This window comes from Papio anubis, chromosome 16 (assembly GCF_008728515.1).
Source record: "Papio anubis isolate 15944 chromosome 16, Panubis1.0, whole genome shotgun sequence".
In the NCBI taxonomy this organism is placed as follows: Eukaryota; Metazoa; Chordata; class Mammalia; order Primates; family Cercopithecidae; genus Papio; species Papio anubis.
The window spans coordinates 47,531,679-47,557,629 of record NC_044991.1 but is presented as its reverse complement, the minus strand read 5'-3'; the positions used below and the strand labels follow the sequence as shown (position 1 = coordinate 47,557,629).

Sequence of the window (25,951 nt, the reverse complement as noted above, 5' to 3'; positions counted from 1 at the left end):
TTGGAATTTTAGGTAGGGTAGGATGAGAGGGGCTTAGGGAGAATAGGGAAATAGCTCTTTATAAGTGTTCATAATCTCTTCTTTGGTTATTCATATTAGGTACTCTTAAATAATTTCAAGTTTCCTATTTTTTTTCTCCTAGAAAGATAATTTACCCAGGTTTCAAATTTATTCACTTATAGTGAAAGTCAGGTATATTGATCATCCAGAATATATAAAGGACTGTTAAAACTCAATAATAAAAGGACAACCCAATTAAAAATGGACAAAAATCTAAATAGACGTTTCTCCAAAGAAGGCATACAAATGGTCCATAAGTATATGGAAAGATGCTCAACATCATTAGTCATTAGGAAAATGCAAATCAAAACCACATGGAAATACCACTTCACATCTATTAGGATGCCTATAATAAAACAGACAGAAAATACTAACTGTTAGCTAAGATATGGAGAAGTAAAAACCCTCATGCATTGCTGGTGGGAATGCAAAACGGTACAGCTGCTTTGGAAAACAGAATGGCAGCTCCTCAGAAAGTTAAAAAATTGAGTTACCATGTGAGTCAGCAAGTCCACTCCCAGGTGTATACCAGAGAGAAAGGAAAACACACGTTCACACAAAAACTTGTACATAAATGTTTATAGTGGGATTATTCATAATAGCTAAAAAAATGAAACAACCCAAATATCCACTACCAAATGAATGGATATACCAAATTTGGTATATCCATATGATAGAAAATTATTCAGCCATAAAAATGAATGAAATACTGATTCATGTTACAACATGAATGAATCCTGAAAGTCTTATGCTACATGAAAGAAGCCAGAAACAAAAGACCTCATATTATGTGATTTAAATCTCTAGAATAGGCAAATCCATAGAGACAAGGAGTAGATTAATGGTTGCCAGGGATTGAGGGAGGAGGAATTAGGAGTGACTGTTAATATATAAAGCTTCTTTTGGGATTGATAAAAATATCCTGGGACTGGAAAATGGTGATGGTTGTATGACTCTACAAATATATACTATAAATAATTGAATTGTACGCTTTAAAATGGTAACTTTCATGGGTATAAATTATATCTTAATAGAAAATATATTGGTAATATTCAGGGCATAAAATCTTAGAGTTGGGATTAAATGGTCATCAATTTCAAACTCAAATTCCAGTGGTCAATAATCTTTGGCTGAGGTCTGTTCCCTAAACTGGAGTTCAAAACCATACAAGAGAGATGATTCAATTTTGACAAGTTTTTATGGCTAGAAAAATTTCCCCCTTTTTGATTTGTATCTTCCTTCCTTAAACAATCTCCCACCCTTATTCTTGTGTTTATGTAATAAGCAAAACAGAGTAAGTCTTTCATTCTCTTCTGTATCATTCCCTTCTATGTCTCTCTTTCCAAAAATGTTAATGTCAGGGTAGTGACATTGCCAGAAGTTTTATCGTTTCCTCTTTTGTTGGTGTTTGTTTAGTTTGTCTAAAACCACTGCAAATATCATCACACAATGTTAGCTCCCCATGTCCCCATTCTCCTCTTGCACCCCACCTTCGTTGCTTGAGGACCCTGTTCCATACTCTTTTACCAAGTTGTGCTTAGCTGGATCCATTCCTCAGTTTAAGGCACAAGGAGGCAGAAATAGAAGAGCCAATCTAACTCTCCATTAATTCAGAATCTCTGCCCTCCAAATATACCAATTTCCCTTAAGATCTTCCAATCTTGCGGTAGTAGCAAAGAGTAGAAGAGAAGTCCTTGTCTCAAGAAGAGACTAGGATAAATAGAAACACGGGTAAGAAAGAGCTTAAAAAATATACACGTTTAATGCAGAAGTGAATGAATGTGGTTAGTGTCAGAGAAGAGAATAATGCCTATTTCTTCACTTAGTCCCAAATAATGCTCCTTAGATAGTCGTCAGAACACTGAGCAGATGGATCATAATCTTACCTGGTGTTCCAGAAATTAGGATTCGATGCCTCCTTTCACTGATCTATGATTCATAGAATGGCATGATAGTTAAAAATGAAGACTTTGTAACTGGTGACCTGGGTTTGAATCCTAGAGCCATGTCTCATTTACGTCATCTGTGAAATGGAAGTGATAATGATTACTACTTTATAGGGTTGCTGTGAAGACTGAAGCTAGTGTGTGTGCGCGCGCGCACACACACACACACGCACACATCATATACATGTATACATACAGAGAGAGAGTGTGAGAAGAAAGAAATATTTAAAGTAGCTCCTGGTACATAGTATGTGCTGTATAAATTGATGTCAATGGCTATTCCCACTGCTATTATTGTTCTGGGATGGTGTTTAGGCCGCCAGACTTTCTGGAATGAGCTTGACATTTTTCAGCCTATTCTTCAGTTGTACTTGTTAACTGGTCATTGCTCTGGTTTAATTGGCACTCAGGGAGGCTGTCCACTCCCTGCTTAGTCTGTCCATGGTTCTTGCTGACCTAGATTTGTTGTCTCTGTAATTCCTCTTCCAGCTTTTACAGCAAAGAGGCCACGTTGCAAAGCTGAGTAGGGTGTGGTTCCAGGAAGCTAAAAACCCCCCAAATCTCCTTAATTCATAGGAAAGGCCCTGACTGCTTTGGTTATCTCCAGACCCCCCTGTATAGAAGCGCTTCTGGAGCCTCAGTTTTCATGTCACTGCTCCGTGGCTTTGTAGGTGGGACTTTGACTTTCTTCCTCAAGGTCAGCTGTTCTAGGGAGCACACTGAAATGTCTCTTTTCTGCTTAACTGTGCTATACATGCTTTGTCGTCTCAGCCATGCCAGAGGTGAGTCACCGCTTCACTTGTTTGCTCATTTGTTTAGAAAGTCTTTATTGAGGTCTTACCACATGCTGCATTTGGCGAAGTGTAGACAGATGGAATCATAAGCTAGGCAGATACTGCCCTTGCCCTTATGGAGTGCATAAGCTACATGCTACTGAAGGTGGTACTGACTTTGAAGCATCAAGAATAACTCTCAGATTATTTTCCAACGTAATCTGATGAATGAAGGCATTTAAGGAATTCTAGAGGAGGAAGAGGTTGGGGGTGAGATGGGAGACAACAGATAATGTAATTTTGCATGTGATAATTTTGCATATGTTAGTCTGAGGTACCTGTGAACACCCTAAGGGTGGATGTGGCCATATGGTTCCAGAGCAGTGCGGTCCAGTGGAATATGACATGAGCCATGTATGGAGTTCTAAGTGTTCTAGTAGCCACATTGAGACAAATAAAAAGAAACAGGTGAAACTAATGTTAATACTATTTTAATTTAACCCAATATATCCAAAATATTATTATCTCAGCATTTAATCAATATAAAATTATTAATGAAAACTTGACATTTTGATACTAAATCATCTAAATCAACTTTATATTTTACATTTACAGAGCCTCTCAATTTGGATGCTAAGTTTTCATTCACACGAAAAATTGATAGTTGTAAAAGCAGATTTGGATTGTTTGTAACACAAAGGATAAATGCTTGAAGGAATAGATACCCCATTTTACATGATGTGATTATTTCACATTGCATGCCTTATCAAAACATCTCATGTACCCCATACATTTGTATACCTACTGCATACCCACAAAACTCAAAACGAAAAACTTTTTAAAAGTAGATTTACATACCTAAATTGTTCCAAACATTATTAAAGGTGTTCCAATAACTAAATTGAGTATAATTTTTAAAAAATCAAAATAAATGAAAATGAAGCACGATTTAAAAAATGCAGTTGCTCAGTCATGCTAGCTGCATTTCTAGTGCTCAATAGCCGCATGTGGCTAGTGGCTGCTACACACAACAGCTCTTAAGAGGGGATCTGGGCTAAAGATTCTCCAGACTACAAACAAGATCTGATACCAAGAGAGTGAATGAAATCACCCTGGAAGATTATGCAGAAGAAGAAATGCTGGATGATCTCCATGGGCCTGCCCTTCTACATGTTATTTCTGAGCCTTCAGCCACTGCTTAAAATTGATCATTAGCTTAGATTTGGGTATATGATTGATGATGAAGATTCTAGACCTGGTTTGAAAATGGGGCCACAGGGATGGACACTGGGATGGACATTGGGATGTGGATGTCTGCCCTTAAACATCTCCCTGAGTGTGAGAGTATCTAGATACTGCTTGGGTGTTTGCTGAACCCTCTTGATCCGTTGGAGATCTGGGTTAATTTGGGGCAAATCCCATCTCATGGCCTCCACAAAGGCTAAGCTTGCCTGAGGCTCCTTTACCTCCACATCTCCTCTGGCCTACAGGGTACGTGTGGTCTCTGGATCATTTAAAGTCTGCTGGTCTGGAAACCCATACACTTCACTGCTTTCTATGAAACCTCCCCTCACTCCAGGCATTGTTGAATTTAGCCACCTTATAGAAGAATGGGAGTAAGCAACACAACGATAGCTCTTCAAGACGCCTCTATCTTCCCTCTGCCTTCTAACCTCCCTCTTCTACTTCTGTTTGCATTGCTCTTTTTCTCCCCTTTCAGTGACAAATATATTGCCTGGTCTTCCCATAATGGAAGGTTAGGCTTGTTCTTGGTGCCTTTCCATTAATCCTAAATGTCTTATCCGACCTTTTCACCCAAAAAAATACAAAAGCCTCCTTAAGAAAAATTTAGGTCAATAAAATTATCCCCTCTCAGGGCAACTGCTTTCTGAACTGTGTCTTTTATTCTTCATCTCCTTCTATGATACGGTTCACGTTCCCCACAGTGCCTGCTCAACAGAACGCGGTTAGTTTATATTTGCTTAATGACTGCCCCTGCTTACTTCCCATAAACTCTGCCTTGCAGAGGAGAGTTGAACTAATTGCACCTTTATCCATTTCATGCAGGCCACAGACAAAACCACAGTTCATTTGGTGGCTGAAGCTTACTGAAAGCTTCCTTTCCTCTTGATGCAGCCAGCTTTTTGGATTACATGGCAAGGGTGGCCTGAGCAAAGCAACGGGAAAGAGCTGTTGGTGGAACAGTGAGTGCTTGTGACTGTGGGACTAGAGTCTTGCCTCCAGAATTTAGCATGCTGCTGCCCAGGAAATTAAGCCTTCAAGTCTAAAGACTTTCAATGAGTATGATTGAGAAGGGAGTATTGGGTGATTCCAAGCATAATTGAGAAACAAATTAATTTGGGTACTTTAGACGCCTACTGATGGCTGAGAAAGAGAGTAAGAACATTTGTAGCCTTAAAGGGTAAAAGTCAAAGAAATGCCAGTGGCCTTTGCTATACACCATACAGGTGGAGCAGAGTGGCAGCTTGAGTTGCCAAGGGAGTCATTCATTCATTCATTCATTCATTCATTCATTCATCTACCCATCCATTCATTCATTCACTTATATACCAGGCACATCTCATGGGCTAGCATTTACTGAATAATTAACATGTATCAGACAGTATTCCAAGCACTTTTCTTGCATGAACTCATTTAATCCTCCAAATGACCCAATTAATCTGAAGGATGGGAGTCAGCAACACAACGACTTATAATTGCTCAAGCTTATATAGCTATTAAATAGTGAAGTCAGAAATTGAACTTGGAAGTCTCACTTCAGAATATTTTGACTTTACCACTAAATTGGCAAATAAGATTGAAGTCTTGGTCTCGTGGACTTTACATTGTAGTAGGAGAGACAACCGATAAACATGCAAGTGAACGTTAAATAAAAAAAATATGATCTCAGACAGTGAAAAAGGATATTATCAGATAATAATATTGACTAACTGGAAGGGCAGTGTGTCAGAGTAGCTACTTTAGCTAGATGGTCAAGCATGGCCACTCAGAAAAGACTTTTAAATCAAGATGAAAATGATAATGAGGAGCTAGACACATGCAGATCTAGAAGGAGCATGTTTCAGGCAGAAGGAATAGCTAAAACAAGTTCTTAAGGTAGATCTAGTAGAATTGTTAATGCCTTGCCTACATCCCAAGGGCCAAGGTACCCATCCCCTGGCTTCCCTGAGTGTTGGCTGCTATCTGCTTACAACTGCAATTGCGCTTTGCTGCAAGAGAATGCCTGAGATGATGTCCCCTCTCAGGGTGGATCACAGCCAATGGCTGAGTGGAACAAGATGCCAGTCTGTTGCCTTAAGCACGGCCATGGGATCATCAGGCTGAATCTGGTCTCTGGCAGAGACTGTATCTTTGATTGGTGTCTTTCCTTTCTCTGTTCTGTCTCCCAGACTGTTTTGTAGGTTTGTCCTGAGAGTCCTCCTGCATACACAAGAATCCCCATCACAGGCTCTGCACTGGAAAACTCCATCTGGGACAAAGGGAAAGAGCAATGGAAGGACAGCAAGGGGAACAGCGTGGCTAAAGCAAAGTAAAGCACAGTAAGTGAGGGAGAGAGTATTAGGGAATCGCGGTAAAGATGAGAGAAGGAGACAGCTTAAGGAAAATTACGTGGGCTGTGTAAAAAGCTTGGATTCCACTCAAAGATAGTGGGAAATCTTTGGAAGGTAATTTGGGTGTGAAAATACTCTCACCAACTGCAGTGTGGAGAGTGGGATGGGGGTAAGGTGAGGCAGAGAGCCCAGTTGGCTATCAGCTGTAACATTCCAGGCAAGAAATGATAGCATCTTGAATTAAAAAGGTAGTGGCAAAGGAGGTGAGCTAGGAGCAGAACGTGGGAGGTATTCTGGAGGTAGAGCCAAGGCTTCCTGACAAACTGGATATGACAGAGTTAAGGAGTCTAGGTTTAAAAGTCAGGCAAATGGCTAGGTTTGGTGGGAGCAGTACTTACTTCACCTTTTTTTTCCTATTAAGAACTTACAACAAATCTTTTGTAGAGTTGGGATCTCCCTATGTTGCCCAGGCTGACCTCAAACTCCTGGGCTCAAGAACTTCTTCTGCCTCAGCACCCCAAAGTGCCAGGATTACAAGTGTGTCACTACTTACTTGATCTTAAGCCCTGGAAGTTTTTCACATGGGTTGGGTACTCTTAATTCCAACTTTGTCATTGGTGGATGAACGTGAAAACGGATACAGTTTTCAATTAACGTGATACAAAATGGCAGTTAAGGGAAAGTAATGGGCATCATTCTATTGTCTTCCTCCCCACTCAGCTTGCCCTATAATTTTTTATACTTTTGTGTATTTGCTCCTTTTTGCTCCTTACATTTCTTTAACAGTGGTGGTGTGGTTTCAATTAGATACTCCATTTAAGCTGGGAGAAGGCAATGCCATAGCTCCCTGCTTTATTTTGGGCAGGCCCCCTTGTGCACGGCTTACTTCCACAGTAATGGCCTTGATTAAGCAAAAGCCAAGGAGTCACGTAGCACCAGGGAAGGCAGAACTGTTACCCTGCTGCTCTCAATCCCAAGCGGATGTGAGTGGGAAAGCAAGTGTGGAGTGACTGTGGGAGAATGGTTACCCTCCCCTTCTGAGAATCTCCCAGAATATGGAATAGATTAGGATACTCGGAAGCTGTGAATGCTGCAGGTCATGCCGAGAGGGGTGGTAAGTGTCCCAAGGGCACAGGCCTCCCTGATTTCAGGGTGAGGTCTGAAATTAGCAGGAGGCCCTGGATGGGGAGCCCAGGCTGTGGGTGGAGGAAGGGAGCTTTCCTTCATTCTCCTTTGTTCAAAATAAGGACTTTTTTGTTGTTGTTGTTAGTGGGAGGGTGGGACATGAGCACAGCCAAAAATTTATTAACTCTTCTTAACTTTCCTAACTCAGGGAGGGAAATGTTAGCACCAGTGTCTTCCAAGAGAGCATCATTCACAGAGCTCCTTGGGATTTGGGAATGCCATGATTAGGAAAGCAGATGCAGGCACTCCCACTAAGAAAAGCGTCTCAATCAGAGAGAGATGCTTAACGGAACCATGGATAATTGGAGCGACAGAGCCCACATAGGCCTTTTAATTGATGGAAGTAAAGCATTTACAGTGTGAACAATAAGTGGAAAAGAGGTCACAGCTTTTCTTGATCCACTGTGCCCAAGTCAGACGTCCCATCACTTCCCGCTTAATGCAACGCCATTGTGCCTTGACTTGCAGGGAAAGTAAGTAGTTAATTTTCTATCTCTAGGTGTGAAAGCAATGCTGGTTTAATTTTGGGTGATGTCTCTATCTGTTATCAATGTCTTGAACAGTGTAATTTTTAAGAAGATCAAGAGATAAACATACAGTGCTGAGCACAGAAGTGCAGCTTGGCTGCTTTGGATCAGAATCTGGCTTTGTTCCTTGTCTCACACTGTTTCTCCAGCCAGGTAAAATCACCTGTTGTTTCTACCTGCAAGCCTGCTGAGCCTCAGTCTGACACTAGTGCCTTTCCACAGCAAGAATTATATAAGAAACTCCCTGAAAGTTGTCCAAGATGGATCCCTCTGTCACATTCATTCTGCTTTAGTTAACTAGAGGTTAAGGAACCGGTAGGCCACACTTAGAGGGAGGTAAGGCAGGTGACTGAGGGTGTTTAGTAAGTGTTGGAGATGTGGTCTGTGATTTGGTAGTGAGGTCAGAAGTAAGAATATACCTTTGGGAATCATGCAGTGAGGATGGGAGCCAATGAGAACCTTCATGGAATAAAGATGTTCTCTGCTCACTATACTGAGCCAAGAGAACAAGCCAAGAGAGGTATTTTTGGAAATAACTTCCATTAAGTGATGGACAAGAATAGGGAAAAGACACTTTATATGAGCAAGTGGGAAAAGTTGGAGGGAAACTAACATCACAGAAACCAGGAAGAGAGGTCTCATCATGAGAAGCAAGAATGCTTCTGGGATTACAAATAGGATGGGTGTCAAACCCGGGCCTTTGATTTGGCTAACCCTAGAAAAGACTATTTCATTTTGGGCTGATTTTTGTGTATGGTATAATACAAGAGTTCAATTTCATTCTTCTCCATGTGGATATCTAGTTTTTCCAGCATTCTTTAGTGAAGAGGTTGTCCTTTTCCTATCGTGTGTTTTTGGCACCTTTGTTGAAAATCAATTGACTATAAAAGTGGAGGTTCATTTCTGGGCTTTCTATTCTGTTTCACTGGTCAATGTGATTTAGATTTCTACACTAAAAAGTATAAAACACTGATGAAAGAAATTGAAGAAGACACAAATAAGTAGAAACATATTCCGTGTCCACGGATTGGAAGAATTGATATTGTTAAAATGTCCATACTACCTAAAGTGATCTACAGATTTCATTGCAATCCCTATCAAAACCTGATGTCATTTTTCACAGAACTGGAAAAAAATCCTAAAATTCATATGGGACCACACAAAACCCCAAACAGCCGAGGCAATCTTGAGGAAAAAGAAAAAACCTGGAGGCATCACACTACTTGGTTTCAAACTGTATTTCAAGGCTATCGAGAAATGGGTCTCACATTTATTTGATGCCTTCTAAATTTAGTGCTGGATGAGACAGTATTTTGTTTTACTGAAGGCATAGAGAGAGAAAGGGAAGTGGACACTATGGACTGGTAGAAAAAGGAAGGCAGGAGAGTGAAGAGTGACTGAGGAGGGGATGTCATTGGTGTTTGTGTGTTTATTTTTGAATGAGAAGATTTGAGCCCGTGTTGAGGAACTGGACAAGTAGCCAGTGGAAGGAGAAAACAGAGACCCTTATCATCAAAGGGAAGCCCTTGCATGGTAGGAGGCAGGTGAAGGGGTTAACCTGCCCATGTGTCAGGGAATGTTTCTTCCAAGATGGGCGGGAAGGAAGAAAGTTTGGGTGATGGTCCAAAGAAAACTTAAGGAGTTTGGGAGGAAACTTGTGGGAGTTCTCATCAGATGTTCTCAATTTTCCCAAGGAAGTAGGTGGAGAGGTCATCTTTGAGAGTGAGGAGGCAGGGGAGGAAACAGAGCTGGAGGAGAAGGCTGGCTGCTGTGGTGAATTCCAAGACAAGGAGTAAGTATACTGTGGATGATAAAAAGAAAGGGTTACAGCCAGGCGCGGAGCCTGGCTACCAAGGTCCACCTTGTGTGTTTACTCTGCCCCAGCCCCCTTTGACTCTGATGCTGACAAGGCCAGAAGAGCCTTTCAATGCACAGAGATTTATTGAAAAGAGGAGATAGTTGAAAGATAAAACTCTGAATTACTTTTAAATAGCCAGAGAAGACTTTACTGAGGGGGAGAGAGTTTAGAGTTCTGAGAACACAGAAAATTTGAGTATTACTCAGGGATAAGATAGATCTCTCTGGAAACACATACCTTAGTTATTTGGAGGAGTTGAGAGAAGCAATTATTATTCAATGGATTACCCAGATTCCTCTTTTTATTTCATTGTGCCACTGCCATTATTTGGTTTGTGACCCAACCTGGCTGTGTTACCAGAACTTACCTCTGATAAATGATGGATTGGGGATTTTTTAAGTTATGTGTGTTTTTCAACTATTTGGCATTATGACTGATTGATATTTTCATAGCAGTAAGTTTATGTTTAATGTCATCTTCAAGCCAGGGATGAAAATTTTATTTGAAGTCTTACTTTTCAATACATTCTTACTCATCATCTTGACCTTCAACTTGTAGATATTTCCTTATTTCTCCAGTTTTGGGGAAGACTGTCCCAGTCTAGAAATCCAACTGACCTATCTTCTTCCAATTACACATTGAAAACAGTGGTTTCCATAGATGTTTGAATGTGGGTCTATCACTCTCAGTTTATCATCTTCAATCTACTGAAGAGAAGGCTCAAAGTAGAGTATATAAAAATAACCAGTGATGTTTAGTTTGCCAAAAACTGAGTTGAAACAATTAGTATCAGCTACATAATTTATTTGCAGGACCCAGTGCAAAATAAAAATGTGGGCCTTTGTTAAAAAATTATTACAATTTCAAGACAGGGACAGCAGAGCATTAAACCAAGCATGGGACCCCTTTGAGCATGGGGCTCTGTGTGGCAGTTTGAGTCTCGTACCCACAAAGTCAGTCCTGGAAGCAATCCAAGGGCAGTAACCTAAGTTGCAGAAGCCTCACCAGCTTTCGTCATTCCTTCCCTTTCACTACTTGGTCTAATTCCTGAGCCAGGTTCTTCTGTAACTTCCCTTGTGGAAAAGCTGAGTCAGCCCAACATAACACTGTTGTGATCTGTTGCCCTGTGACTGCCCTGGGACCCTGGGCAGGGAGTTGGGAGTGGGGTGATGTGGCGGATAGAGCTTGGGCAGGGGTCAACCTGGGAGCCCCGTTCCAGGAAGGGATCACATGTCAGTTTCTGAAGCATTTTTAATTCTTGCCTAGAAGTGACTGCTTTCAGAACTGCCTCTGAAGTATAATCTTCTTGGCTCCTTGTTTTGTTTGTTTGTTTTTGGACACAATCTCGCTCTGTAGCCCAGGCTGGAGTTCAGTGGCGTGATCTCAGCTTGCCTCCTGGGTTGAAGCAATTCTTCTGCCTCATCATCCCAAGTAGCTGAGACTACAGGTGCTTGCCACCACATCCAGCTAATTTTTGTATTTTTAGTAGATGGGTTCTCACCATATTGGCCAGGCTGGTCTCAAACTCCCAGCCTCAGGTGATCTACCTACCTTGGCCTCCCAACGTGCTGGGATTACAGGTGTGAGTCCAGCCTAATCTTCTTGGCCTCCCAGAGTGCTGGGATTACAGGCCTGCACCCGGCCTAATCTTCTTGGTTCTTTGAAAATAAAAATCTATCAGCCAAAACAGTTTGTTCAAGTGAGGGACATCTTACCGGGAGAAAAGAGCTCACTTTGCCACTGGGCGCAATGTTCCAACTAGGAGCAAATATGTGTCCAATTTGTGATCCTGTTTTCAGTGGAAACCCCTCTCCGTTCTCTGCTTTCTGATGGAGGGTATCCTAAACCCTGACTATAAAGTTTTGACTTAAGTGATTAACAACCTGATAAATCCCAACTAACTTAAAAGGTCTTGGAGTTGGGGGAGAATTCTCCATCCATGAAGGAGTTTTTGTAGTTGTCCTGGGAAACCTATCAGGGTGCCTCATCCGAGTGACAGTGAGGTGGCAGGGATTTAAGATTTAAGCAAGACCATGAATTAGAACCCTTGAGACCTGCTAAACATGAGGTGGAAACAACTGTGCAAGTTCAGAATAAGAAGTAGGGTGGAAGTGTATGAGAGGGAGGAGAATTTGTTTGGCGGGCGGCACAGCACAATCACTGGAGGGCATAGCAGAGAGGGGCTGGAAGGGTCAGGTCATCAACCCTGGAGTGCAGTGGAAAGTTTGAGGGCAGGGCATAGAGGAGGACGGAGCCAGGGCCACCAGGCAAAAGCATTGGTTACCAAGACAACATGTTTAACATTATCTCCTATATCCTCTAAGGTACTTGGGGGCCAGTGGCCTAGCAGAGCAGACCTGGGGCTGTGGTTGCTGAGACAATTGGTTGAAATGGTCATAGTTAAGGGGAAGAGCAAGAGGATGTTCTGTAGAAAGAGTGTAAAAAGATAATAATTTAGTCCTCTTGTTCCGAAGAGGAAGTCTATGCATTTCCAATTTTCAGTCTGATAAGTAAGCTCTTCATGGGCAAAGACAATTTACACTATTCTTGTGCTATTTTTTTTTTTTACTGTAGAATATATATTTTATTTTTATTTATTTATTTTTATTATACTTTAAGTTCTGGGATACATGTGCAGGATGTGCAGGTTTGTTATGTAGGTATACATGTGCCATGGTGGTTTGCTGCACCCATCAACCTGTCAGTATTTTGTGGAAAAATAAGGAAGTCTTTTTTTTCCCCCCTCAAAAGACAGAATCTTGCTCTGTCACCAGGCTGGAGTGCAGTGGCACAAATCTCGGCTCACTGCAACCTCCACCTCCCGGATTCAAGCGATTCTTCTGCCTAAGCCTCCCGAATAGCTGGGACTACAGGTGCGCCACCATACCCGGCTAATTTTTGTATTTTTAGTAGAGATGGCGTGTCACCATATTGGCCAGGCTGGTCTTGAACCCCTGACCTCATGATCTGCCTGCCTCAGCCTCCCAAAGGGATGCTTTTACACTGTTGGTGGGAGTGTAAATTAGTTCAACCATTGTGGAAGACAGTGTGGCGATTCCTCAAGGATCCAAAACTAGAAATACCATTTGACCTAGCATTCCCATTACTGGGTATATACCCAAAGGATTATAAATCATTCTACTATAAATACACATGCGCATATATGTTTATTGCAGCACTATTGACAATAGCAAAAACTTGGAACCAACCCAAATGCTCATCAATGATAGACTGGATAAAGAAAATGTGGTATATATATGCCATGGAATACTATGCAGCCATAAAAAAGAATGAGTTCATGTCCTTTACAGGGACATGGATGAAACTGGAAACCATCATTCTCAGCAAACTAACACAGGAACAGAAAACCAAACACCGCATATTCCCACTCATAAGTGGAAGTTGAGCAATGAGAACATATGGGCACAGGGAGGGGAACAATCACACTGGGCCTGTTGGGGGCTGGGGGACAAGGAGTCTTATGCTATTCTATAGCATAGGACACCATTTTCATGCCCTCCTTCTTTCCTCCCTTGTGTTTATTATTGAGGGATAATTTAGCTACAGCAAAATGCATACATTTTGAGGCTATGACTTGATGCATTTCTGTGTATGATCTACCTGTCCAACCACCACCTGGATCAAGATATTGAACATTTCTATTCCTCTAGAAAGTTCACTAGAATACCAGTTCTAGTCAATACCTACCCCTCCCACTACAGAGGAAACCACTGTTCTCACCTCTATTCCTATGGAGTAGTTTTGCCTTTCTTTGAACTTCACATCAATGGAATCATAGAGTGAGTCCTCTTTTGTATCTTGTTTATTATGTCTGGAGAGTCATCCGTGTTGCTGTGGGTAGCAATTTGTTTATTCTTTTGCATTGCTGAGTATTATTCCCTTGTATGACTTGTATCCCATGACTTGTTTATTTATTTTCCTGCTGATGGATATTTGTGTTGCTCTCATCCTGGGGGTATTATGAATTAAGCCACTGTGAGCTTTCTTGCATAAATCTTTTATTGTGGACATATCCTCTTTTTTCTCTTTACTCTCTTCCTATTTCACTGACTTTCCTTTCTTGTTGTTCTCTGTTGGTTTCTCCTGACCTCCTCAACCTTTAAAAGTTGAGCTGTCCCACCCTCAGTTCAGATCTTGACCCTCTTCACTCTCACTCATGTTTTGGATGATCTCATTCAGTCTCATGGCTTTAAATATCTTATGTTGCCTAAATTTATATCTCCATCTCAGATCTCTCATTTAAACTCCATATTTATACATTTAAATGTCTTTTCAATACCCCTACTTAGGCATGTAATGGGTAGCTCAAACTTCATGAGACAGAAAGTGACCTTCTGATTAAAACTTTATAATCTGTTCCATGTCTTGTCCATCTCAGTTGTGGCAACTACATCCTTCTAGGTGCTCAAGCTGAAAAAACCTGGAGCAATCATTGACTCCTCTCTGTCTCTCCCACCTAACATTCCATTCACCACAAAATCCCATGGAAACTATCTTCAAAATGCATCTTGAATCCAACCATGTCTCACCATGTCCATCGCCATCTCTCAAGCCTGGTATTTCTGTTTCAGCCTTTGTCCCTCTATACTCTTTCACAAAGAAGCCAGAATGATTCCTTTTAAAACAAAAGCCAGACCATGTCACTTATCTACTCAGAATCCTCCAAGGGCATCTCATCTTACTTAGAGTCAAAGTCAAATCCCTTCCTATGGCACATAAGGTCCAACATGACCAGGCCTCCTTCATTTCTCCTCTATGCCATCTCTTCCTAGTCTTGCTGTAGCCAAATTGGTCTCCTTGCTGTTTGCGAAGAAGTCAAACATATTTCTACCTCGGGAAATTTGTTCTTTCTGTTTGCTCTTTCTGAACTGGTGTTTCTCCAGATACGTGCATAGCCTGCCCTTTTACCTTCTTCAGATGTCTGTCAAATATCATTTTATTATGAAGGATTCCTTTGAAACAAGATCATGTCCTTTGCAGGGACATGGATGGAGTTGGAAGTCATTAGTCTCAGTAAACTAACGCAGGAACAGAAAATCAAACACTGCATATTCTCACTTATAAGTGGGAGCTGAACAATGAGAACACATGGACATAGGGCGGGGAACAACATACACTGGGGCCTGTTGAGAGGTAGGGTGGGGGAGGGAGACCATTAGGAAAAACAGCGAGTGCATGCTGGGCTTAATACCTAAGTGATGGGTTGATAAGTGCAACAAACCACCATGGCACATGTTTACCTATATAACAAACCTGCATATCCTGCAATAGAACTTAAAGAAAAAACTAAAATTAAAAAAAGAATTCCTTTGAGCACTTTGTTTAAAGCATTCCTTTTCATACTATGCCATATGGAAGGATGTAACATATATTGACTTGTTTAGTTGTCAATGCCCTTTGTATTACAGATAATTTCTTAGAAAGAAATCTCTGAATATAAAAACAAGCCACTTCAAGAAATAGGCCTTTCTCCCAAATTAGGTTATAATCTGAAGGAGATTACATTTATTTTTATCCTCGACTATGCTCAGCCCAGTGATGTTAATGCTTCTTGATAAGTATTTGTGGGTTCCGTTGAATCATAGAAAAAGCGAATAGCTTAAACAAAACAACTGTAGAATAGTGGCGAAATTACTAAAGGGACTGTGGTTTTTGCCACTTATGCATGATGTAATCTTGAGCAAGTAGGTTGCTGATCCTTTCTAAGTCTCAGTTTCCTCATCTGTAAAGTGAAAGTTGTAATTCTTTTATATTTGCCTCAAGGGTAAATTCAGCATGAATGAAACATGTAAAGCAGATTATCTGATAAATGGGGTTACAGGAATCATTTTGGATAGCATTATTTTAAATGTTATATAAAAGCATATATAAACTATAAAGTAGAGCACAAAATATGACATTAAAGTATGAAGGTATTGAATAATTGTGTCCTGGATGTCTCTATCGGTAGATGTCTCTATGAAACATGAGTTTCTCTTCAGTCATTCTGAAGATGGATGTGTGAGCATAATGTGTTATTACATGAAGTCTCTACTTTTCTAGAACCTTCTGTTACAGGCCTCTGGTCTTTGCAAAGTGATCATTAACTTCCAGGTGGCCTCTCATTCTGACTCCGGCAATGGGCCAATTCCTTGATTCTATCTCACAATGTAACTTCCAAAGTAAATGTCTATTAAGCCTTTGTGTAAACATTCCAGACCTGTAACAAAATCAACTGAACATAAATCATACCCAAAGAAAGGGGTGTAGGAGAATGTGTAAGTTTGAAAAATGAAATAATACAGTACAGTTTCATTGTGGATCTCTGGCCTCAGTTACCTCAACTAAGACTTTCTCTGTTCTACATTACAGCTCCTCATCAGAGGTAGTGGTTTTTGGTTACTTCAGTGGGCTCTGCCCAAATATAGAGAAAATAAGCCCTCCACATGAAAAGATGTAAAGATGCTTACTTGCAAATGGGCTTAACCAACATTCTAAATAAAAGCCAGACTCTACGATCTCCTTGTCACTTACTGTATCTTGTCCATATTAAGAAGATTTGGCTAGAAGTCAAAGAAAGCAGTTATAATAGGTGTGGTTGTTTTACTTTGGTATTCCTTCCTTCTTTATTTAGAAATGGATGGTGGATACAAGTTCTTGCCTTTATGAATTGATTTTGGAATTTTTTTTTTTGCCTTTGGATAGAAAGATGATAAGGTAAAATGAAAGCTGTCTCTGGAGGAATGGGAAAGAGCAGAGAGAAGGTATTTAATAAAAGTTAAGGACTTTTGTTTGGTTTTTGCCTTCAAGGGCTCAGGTGCGCATTCTGTCTTTGAAGTGTAAACTTATCAACTTGAAGATAGTTGTGCAAACTTTAGTTTTTCCAAAACTACAACTCTGGAAGCATATGTCTAGAGTGACTCCTGTACAGAGGGGTCAACATATTTGAAGGTAGGCATTTTCAAATAGGTTTTTACATTTTTAGAGTTTAACATTTAAGCTCAGAGAACATTCTTTTCTGTATACCTAGCAGGGTCTAAAGCCATGTCATGTCCTTTTTTAAACTTTTTATTTTATGAATGAAAATATATTGTCAGATTTACTCTTTCTCTCTGTTGGAAATTAATGTAGAAGAAAAGATCTCAAGGGATTTTGAGGTATATAGAGATGTCATAAAGTCTGATAAGCTTGGAATGAGTTACCAGGAAAGATGGTACAGTATCCTTTTCCAGAAATTAATTTAGGATAGGTCCTCCCTGGGTGGGTTCCTTTGGCTTTGGTTCTGTCTGAATGCACAAGATGGTCAAGGAACTTTAAGACTTGCATTGCACTCCTGTATTCACTGCTGTCATTGTCCTGCTTGTATTCCTTTGGCCATACCAGGAAGTCACTTGCAGATAGACCAAGTATGTGCTGATGGCTTTCTGCGTCCTTAAGCCTGAATGCATATGATGCCCTGAGGATGCTTCACCTATGCATGGAGCAGTCTGGAAGACACTGCAGCAAAGTTCCAGTCCCAGAGATACCTCTCAACAACGGGGGATAGAGTTGGTGATACATTCCCTAGCTCCCTTCAGCCTCATAGGGAAAGTTCTGTGGTACATGGTATGTTCTGCACAGTCACTTCAAGGGGTGCCAGGTAAGATTGTGTCCAGTTTCCTGCAGAAGTAAACTGCTCATAAACACAGCTTAATGGCCTCCTTTCCTTCCCTACCTCTACTGGGGTTTCAGCTCCCATATAAGTTACTTGTACCCAAATGCTGCTCTCAGAGTCTGCTTTTGAGGGAGCCCAAGCTAAGGCAATATCTGACCTCCTCACTGAAGGAATTGCTTAGGCCAGGCATGGAATCTGCTAACCTTTTATTTTCTTGGCTCTTAACTAGAATAATTATTTAGCACTTGCTGTGTTCCAGGCATAGTTCCAAATGTATGTGTTCTCTCTCTCTCTTTATATATATATAATGTATACATACATATATGCTTTAAAAAATTCAACTCTATGAGTTATTCACATTTTATAGATAAGAAAGTAGAGACATGGAGTGGGAGGTAGGTGACTTGATCAATGTCATAAAGCCAGTAAGGCTTTGAGCCAGGATTCAAGCTCGGGCATCTGGAACCAGCATTCCTAACTACTAAGCCATCTTGCCTATTCATCTGAAAATCAACTAAAATAATGGATTTGGAAAAAAAAAAAAAAAGCAGCTCTAAACAAATGAAATGAAAGATTGCAACTAAAACTTTCTCAGCCATATCCTTTTATGACTCTCGTGTGTTGAGAGGATTTTTAGCAAAAACAAAGATGGGCTGCATGTTCAGCCCAATCACTGAAAGCCCCTTACAAATGAGTTGAACTTTGTCTAAAAGGATATTAGATTCTGTTACCTAATTACTGCTTGTCTTTTAGAGTCATCATGAGGAAGACCATTGTCAAGAACTTGGGAGGTTTCAGATGCAGTGGATTATAAGACGCACTGGAACAGCTGATACACTGAGGTGCCATTAAGAATTATATCACTACAGAAGTATAATCTTGCTGTAGACATGATTGCTTTGGGCGTAGGCTCCCATGTCAGTGCCAAAAATGCTAAGACTTGGAGAAAGGAGAGGAGAAAGTCGAGCTACTTCCTCTGTATGCTTTGCTGCTTGGAAAAGAGACAGAAAAATAGCAGGAAATGCTCACTTCTTCTCTTGGGATCTTTCAGGGACCTCCCACCTGAATAGGACGATTGAACTTTGCTTTGGTGAGGGATGACTTGCCGGAAGATGAAAAGCTTTGCGGTGGAACACTAGTGGTGCTCTTCACAGCTCCCAAGGCATTGCTGGTGCAGCATGGGGGAGATGGTGTGGTACAGGTGAGGAGGTGGGTGTGACTCCATCTCATGGCTGACAGCTTTCCTGTTCCCTGCTAGGGCAGCTCTGGCATGAGCAGTTGAGAATCAGACTCTGGGCAAAGCAAGAACAAAGAGCCTTTCCGGGTTTCCTCGACTGACTTCAATGGGGCTGTTTCTAGAGGGGCATGAAGGTGGCTGTGACTTTGTAAGCAGAATGGAAGTGATGTGATCTACACCAGGCCTGGGAAAATCGGCTTAGGTGTGGCAAAGGTACAGAGTGTGAAACAGGTGGGAAAATAAATTCAAGATCCTGAACCTTTCCATGGCCCCCAAAGTGGAAGCCGTGGGTACAGTGAATGGAGGGGCTGCCTTCAGCTCACTTGGCGCTGTGGTGAACGGTCTTAGGGCTTGGCACATTGCCACCCTTCCAAGGCAGATGGGAAATAAACACCATTACTACGTTGATAAGTGTTTGTTTTCCTTCAGCATTAGGGCTAAGAAAAATAAAGTGGGGAGGGTATCAAGCCCTGGAGTAAGCCTTTAAAAGGTTTCCCCTTTTGAATCTTTTATGGTTGTCTATTTATAACAGTTACAATCACAACAGAGAGGAAAAGACTTCAATCACCCCTGGGACACATTTTGTCAAAATTACATTTAAGCACTTTTTATTTATGAGCGAAAAGCATTATCTTTTATTATGCCTTTAAAGCAGTGCAGGGAAGTTGTGTGTATAAACCAAGGTGTTGCTGTGGCCTGTTGTCTTTTGTGAACTTCTGGAAAGGATCACCAAGAAGGATGCTCTGATAACTGTCTGCCAGGCAGTTTGCATAAGAGGAAAGAGGCCTTTCTGAAGATCATTAAAAATGATTCATTACTATTGGGCATACACATACATGTTGTTTTATTACTTAAAAGCATAAATCATACATTGACAAGTATTTGTGCTTATCAAACTATTTTAGGCCCTGAGAGGAGTAGAGAGGTACAAAATGTCATCATTATTCCCAACGAAAGTCCATTTTAATTAGGGAGACAAGAACAATCACATATGCAGTAGTTAGAAGCTATACAAAAGCCTATGATTAAGTGGTGAGTTGTGAATAACAGGCTACCTATGCTGTGATTCTCTTAGTGATGACACAAGAGACATCTTGGAGGAGGCAAAGCTTGAGACAGATCTTCAAGGATTAGTACTATCTGGACAGGTTGAAGAGGAGTAGCAGGGCTTTCAGATGTGGAGAACGGCATGCACAAAAGCACGGCGGTGAGAATACATATATGTGTCTGAGACTTCAAAAACAGAGCAGCCTGATTGGATTGGAGGCTTTGGGCAAATGATGAGTGAGCAATAAAATGGGAGGGAACAGGGTCAGAAGGGGCAGACAAGAGTTATCTGCCCTTATATCATGCATTCACTTCTCAACTCCATTACAAACCCACACCCAATTTTTTGTAATTTAAAAAGAGTAATCTGTATTCAGAGCCCTGTACTGGGTTACAGAGCCTGTCTTAGTTGAATTTTCCCCAGAAGCAGACACAGATGGAAAGAGTCCAGAGCAAGTAGTTTGCTAGGGAGATCATTCTAGGAGACTTTAGCAGAGGGGCAGGAAAGTGAGACAGGGAGGTAAAGGAAGGCAGTCAGGGAAGTGCTATTCAGATATCAACGTGGACAAATGGAGCAAAATCCCAGTGGTGAACTCTAGAAATCAGTGTATAAAATGTGCCTCAGAGTGAACTCATCTGGGAGGTGAGGAAGTTGGGGTATTTATCCACCAATTGCCATCACTCATTGGGTGGGGGCTGCTTTTGACGGCATTAACTTCCTAACACTTTTGTTCCAGAAAAAATGTCCTAAGGGAGAAGTTGCAAGTGTTTTTAGTAAAGAATCCTGGTCTTAATATGTCCACATCTTTAGGGTGGAAGTTAGAGTATGTGCTTCAGACCCTCTAATGAAGGACAAGTCATCTGGAGCAATGAAAAATGGTTTTCTTAGCCAAGTTCGCCTCTTCCTATTTCTTGCCATTCATTACTATGGTCTGCTCTGAGGCAGAGCAAACTCTGGAAGGATGACTATAGAGTTTGGGTCGCAAATGGAAGCATCAGGGAGAGTTCTGGTTATAATAGAACTCCACCTGAGCTGATTTACTTTTAGTCCGAGGAGTTTCCAACACAGCTGCAAGGGAGATTAACAAATATGATAATGGCTCGAATTTGAAGAAGCTGGAGAAATGATTCTGTGTTGGGCTCTGGGTTTCCAGTGGAGACTATATGTCAGTGAACTGGGCTCATGTTTCAGTTTTCATGGGGAAACCAAAATGGTCTTGTTAAAATTCAGCAAACACAATATCCACCCACCTCCAACCCCACCACACACACCCCTTCCATTGCCCTCCATGACACATGGCACAGGCCAGCTAGGAAATATAAAATTAATCAGTGGTTTAAATAAAGTTTTTTACTTTCTGTCTCCATCCGCAGCAACACTTTATGCCAGTTGGATTATGGTCCAGTGGGAGAAAGATCAATTAAGGTGAAACCACAGTAGAGAAAGCACTGGAGAATAACATTCATTGTTTCTTAATAAATCTTAGTTTTAAAGATTTGCTTTGGGTTTTGTTCTGTTAATAAAGAAAATAAATTAAGAAGGAAAACGAACTGATATATTTTTTTTCCATATGCCTTAGTGGAATCCTGAAGTTGTTGAATTGAATTAATGATTGATTCTATGTGAGGAATGGACAAAAGACATGCAGAGATTCAAGCTCCCTAAGTAATCTGGTATTTATTCATCCATCCGTCCATCCATCCATCCATTTCCATCCATCCATCCATCCATCCATCCATCCATCCATCCATCCATCCATTCATCTATCCACCCACTCACTCACCCACTCATCTGGCCATTCACCCAGCCACCTATCCTCTTACTATTAGGAAATTCTTTTATGTTAAGTGCTATAAGTGCTAATTTCTCTTTTTCAGTAAATGGAGAAGAACAATTTGTATTTTAAGAATTAGTGTGGATTAGATTATTTATATCATCTTTCCTTGATGAGGGTTCATGTCTAGGTGTTTCAGACTAGCATTTTTCCTTGGGTAATTTCCACTTTCCCTTTGTAATCTGACACTTTTACTACATGTAAGGTCATAAACTGTTGTTTTGTAAAAATATTTTGACATGGATGAACAATTTGGGGGGTAGATATGAAGACATAAAAGATAACTTGAAAAAATCAGACTGATTCTAAGTTTATGTAGAGAGGTATATAATCAAGAATAATTAGTAACATTCTGAAAAAGAAGGGTAGCAAGGAGTAACTATCCTGTCTATTATTAAATCTTATAAAAATTCATTAAGACAGCATGGTACAGGCATAAGAATAAAAAGATGTCATTGGAACAGAATTGAAAGTTTAGAAATAGACCTAAATACATATAATAGTTTAATATAAGGCAAAGTTTACATCTAAAATCAGTAAAGAAAGATTATTCGGGGAATGAGGACAACTAAGTAATACATCACACCCTACAGTATAAGTTCCAAATGAAGAAAATATTTAATGTAAAAAAGGAAATACTGAAAATACAAAAACATGCAAAAATTATTTTATAATTGTAGAGGAGGGAAAGGCCATAAGTCATAAAATGAAAGATTGATTAAAAATAAAGTATTTGCACCTGGCGAAAACACCAACATCAAAGTTCAAAGATAAATGACAAGCCAGGAAAAATATTTGCAATTCTGTCAAAGTGCGAATTTCTCTACTCTTTAAGGAGGCACAAAAACTGATAAGAAAAAGACTAGTATCAAACAAATAGCAGAAAAAGAATAGAATAGTCATGTTTATACAAAAGGAAGTTCACAAAGAAAGATCATTTACATTGCTTTACAAAGAGAAATGCAAAGTAAAGCATAACTGAGATACAATTTCACCTGTCAAATTGGCAAAGATTCAAGTTTGGTAATGCCTGGTGTTGGCCACAGTATTGGCACAAACAGGCTTTCAAATACAAATGGTGCGGAGGTAAATGGCAGAAGTTAGCAAACGATGACTTGTGAGCTCAATCCAGCCTGCTGCTTGCTTTTGTACTGCCCAAGACCTAAGAACCATTTTTAAGTAGTTGAAAAAAAATCAAGATAATATTGTATTGTATTGTATATTGAACATTTGGTAAGAGTAGATTTTAGATGCTCTGATTACACACACATACACACACACACACAAGGTAGGTATGGAAGGTGATGCATAGGTTAATTTGTTTGAACATGTTAATCATTTCACTATACATATGTGTATCAAAACAATCATGTTGTATACTGTAAGTATATATCAATAAAATAAAACATTTTGTGACACATGAAAATTATGTAAAATTCAAATTTCATGACTTAAGTTTTATTGGAACAAAATCATGTTCGTTCCTTTATTTGTGTCTATGGCTGCTTTTGTGCTCCAATGGCAGGTTTGAGTAGTTGTGATAGAGACTCTATATCCTGCAAAGTTGAAAATATTTACTTTCATGCCCTCTATAGAAAAAATGTCCTTACCTGTTGCCATACAAGTTGGCAATATCTATCAAAATTACAGATCCTTTTTGACCTGCTGAATCCATGTTTTCTTTTTCTACAGATACACTTACATAAACATGATTTGACATATATTCAAGATATTCATTGTTCTATTGATTGGCAAAAGAATGATGCAGTAAATGTCTCTCAATAAAGGACTGGCTATATAATTGTAGGATATCTTCACAGTGAAATACCATGTAATTATAAAAAAGAATAGAAAATGATTCATTTATTACATTGAAATGAAATAATATTTGAAATATATTAAGTGGAAAAAGCAAGATAGAGTAGTAGGTAAGATGGAAACTACCATTTGTGTAAAAATATAGGAAAAGATATGTATACATATATTTATACATTTGCGCACACATTTTGTCTCTCACACACATGCATATAAATTATCTCCAAAGATTACGTAAGAAACATTGGTTGTCAGGGTTTTCAGAGGGTAAGGTAACTAGATTCTTAGGGCCCAAGGGCAGGATATTGACTTTCATAAGGTTTTATACTTATTGTTAACACTTTTAGAATTTTTAACCAAGTGATTTTTATCTGTGAAAAAAGATTTTGAAAATTTACCTCCCTTACCCTTTCTAGTCATCATTCATCTCAGGACCTGGTAATATTTTCTCCGTACCATGTATTTCCATCTGAAATTCTTATTCTTCTGTTTATTTCTCTAACATCCTTTCTAGACTATAGACTCCTTCAGAGCAGTGACTAGGTCTGTCTTGCTGGTACCTGAAGACTTGTTGGATAAAGGAACTGGCTCCATGGGATGAGTGGTGAGGCTGTGTGGGATAGGGGTGTGTGGTATGGGCAAGGGATCTCTGTAGCGAAGATGGACTCCTGCAGAGTGCATGCAAGGTTTTCAGACAATAAGGGTCATAATTTCAAATCCTTCATATCTCCAATAAATCCGACCTTCCATCACCACCATTATTCCAGCTGAAGACCGAAAGGTGCACCAGGAGACAAATCAGCAATCTGCAAACATAATATATCAAAGAGCTTGCCACTTCCTGTGGGCACTCCTGGTGTTACATGTTCAAATGTGCAGCGTAGTTTGTAATAGAGAAAAATTGGAAATAATCCAAGGGTCCATGGATAGGTTCATGTTTGGGGAAATGTTGAAATGCCATGTAGACACGAGGAAGAAGAGAGAACATTATAACTTGACTTAAAAAGATGGCCATGAGATACACAGTAACGAAAAGAATTTGCACAATATTATGTGTGGTATGCTCATTTTTTAAAAAGTCTTGCACAAAAAATTTAAAAAGAGTGGCACATTGGTGCTGTGCTGTTAGTGGTAACAGCATAATGGGGACCTGTGTGGAAAGGGAATGTCATCTCTTATGCTGTATATTTCTATGGGGTTGAATGTTATTAATGTTCATAAATTTCTTATGCAATTAGAAAGGGTAAGTGAATCCGCATTGGTATATCACCCCATGTGTAAATGTCTGAGTTCCTGACATGTGAATTTCATAATAAGGACACACATTAACTTACCTACAGAGCCCACAGAACGGTAAACAATGGGAAACTGAGCTCTAGAATCTTGAAAGCAAAGGTGACAGTCAGGACTCATGAAATCTGACTCTTGGAAACTAGCAGGATGTATTTATTTGACACTGGTTCCTCCAAAGTGAAACTATACCGGCCAAGAGATGGAGGGAGGGCTAGAATGGTTGTCAGACTATGGGGGCCCTAATGCTCAATTTTAATGATGCTAATTTTAATAAGGTTGAAATAATAATCCAAAGACTGATAAGACTCTAGGATGGGACTGAGGAGCGATGTCCATATACCGCCCCCTATAAACACCTGCTTTCTTTGTTATGATGTCCTGTTCTTATTTTCTTAATTTTTCCTGATGCAGCTGAGATAACAAGACAGGGTGGTCCAGGGCTGGGCGCGCAGACACCTGGATTGCAGTTTGTCCTCTCCCTTGGACTTGCCCTGGGGCGTCGGGTTGTCCACAACCTTTCTCACTTCCTCAGTTTCCCATCCCCAGCAAGGGACTGCTCCTGCTTGAGCAGAATCTCAGGATCTCATAAGAGGGTGTGTATGTCTTGGGACTTGGATTTTTCCTAGACAAATGGTTTCTATAAAACTGTGTGTGTGTGTACCTAATCTCACACTCTTTTTTCTGGCATCCTATCCAGAACTTTCTATTGTGTTCCCTCTGTGTCCTCACTCTGATGTCAGCATGCACCAGTAGGTCTGGGAGGAGGATTTAGATATGCTTCAAGTCCATCTGTTTGTAAATGAAACTCTGAGAGGTTGAAAAACTTGGTCTATACAATTCTTCTCAGACTTCAGTGTGCCCAGGAACCACAGGGAGAGCTTGTTAAGTTGGAGACCCTGATTTAGTAGGTGAGGGGCAGGGGTGAGAATCTGCATTTCTAACAAGCTCCCTGGAGATGCTGATGCTGCTGGTCCATAGACTGCACTTAAAAGACCAGGAGTGTAGGATAAGTGCGTCTCAGAGGCAGAGGCTGAACTGGGCCCAGTTCCCCTGACTCACATCCTGTGCTCTTTCCTACTGAAGGCATAATTACGAATTTCATTGCTGTAAGACTGAAAACTGTCACTTACACATGAAGCTTTGTGTCAG

At 40.3% G+C, this 25,951-nt stretch overlaps 1 long non-coding RNA gene across 6 annotated transcripts; it reads left to right on the top strand.

The window, feature by feature from the left end:
* Window positions 1-351: 351 nt before the first annotated feature.
* Window positions 352-25,951, top strand: LOC103888109. Of its 6 annotated transcripts, none has more exons than XR_002515206.2 (6): window positions 352-4,983; window positions 6,190-8,216; window positions 9,762-9,855; window positions 17,305-18,417; window positions 18,627-20,019; window positions 21,234-25,951. It is a non-coding gene; the product is annotated as an uncharacterized LOC103888109 (long non-coding RNA). The 6 variants fall into 6 exon arrangements; XR_002515205.2 differs by having other exon boundaries at window positions 9,758-9,855; XR_002515208.2 differs by having other exon boundaries at window positions 6,190-9,855; window positions 17,305-17,560; window positions 18,329-18,417.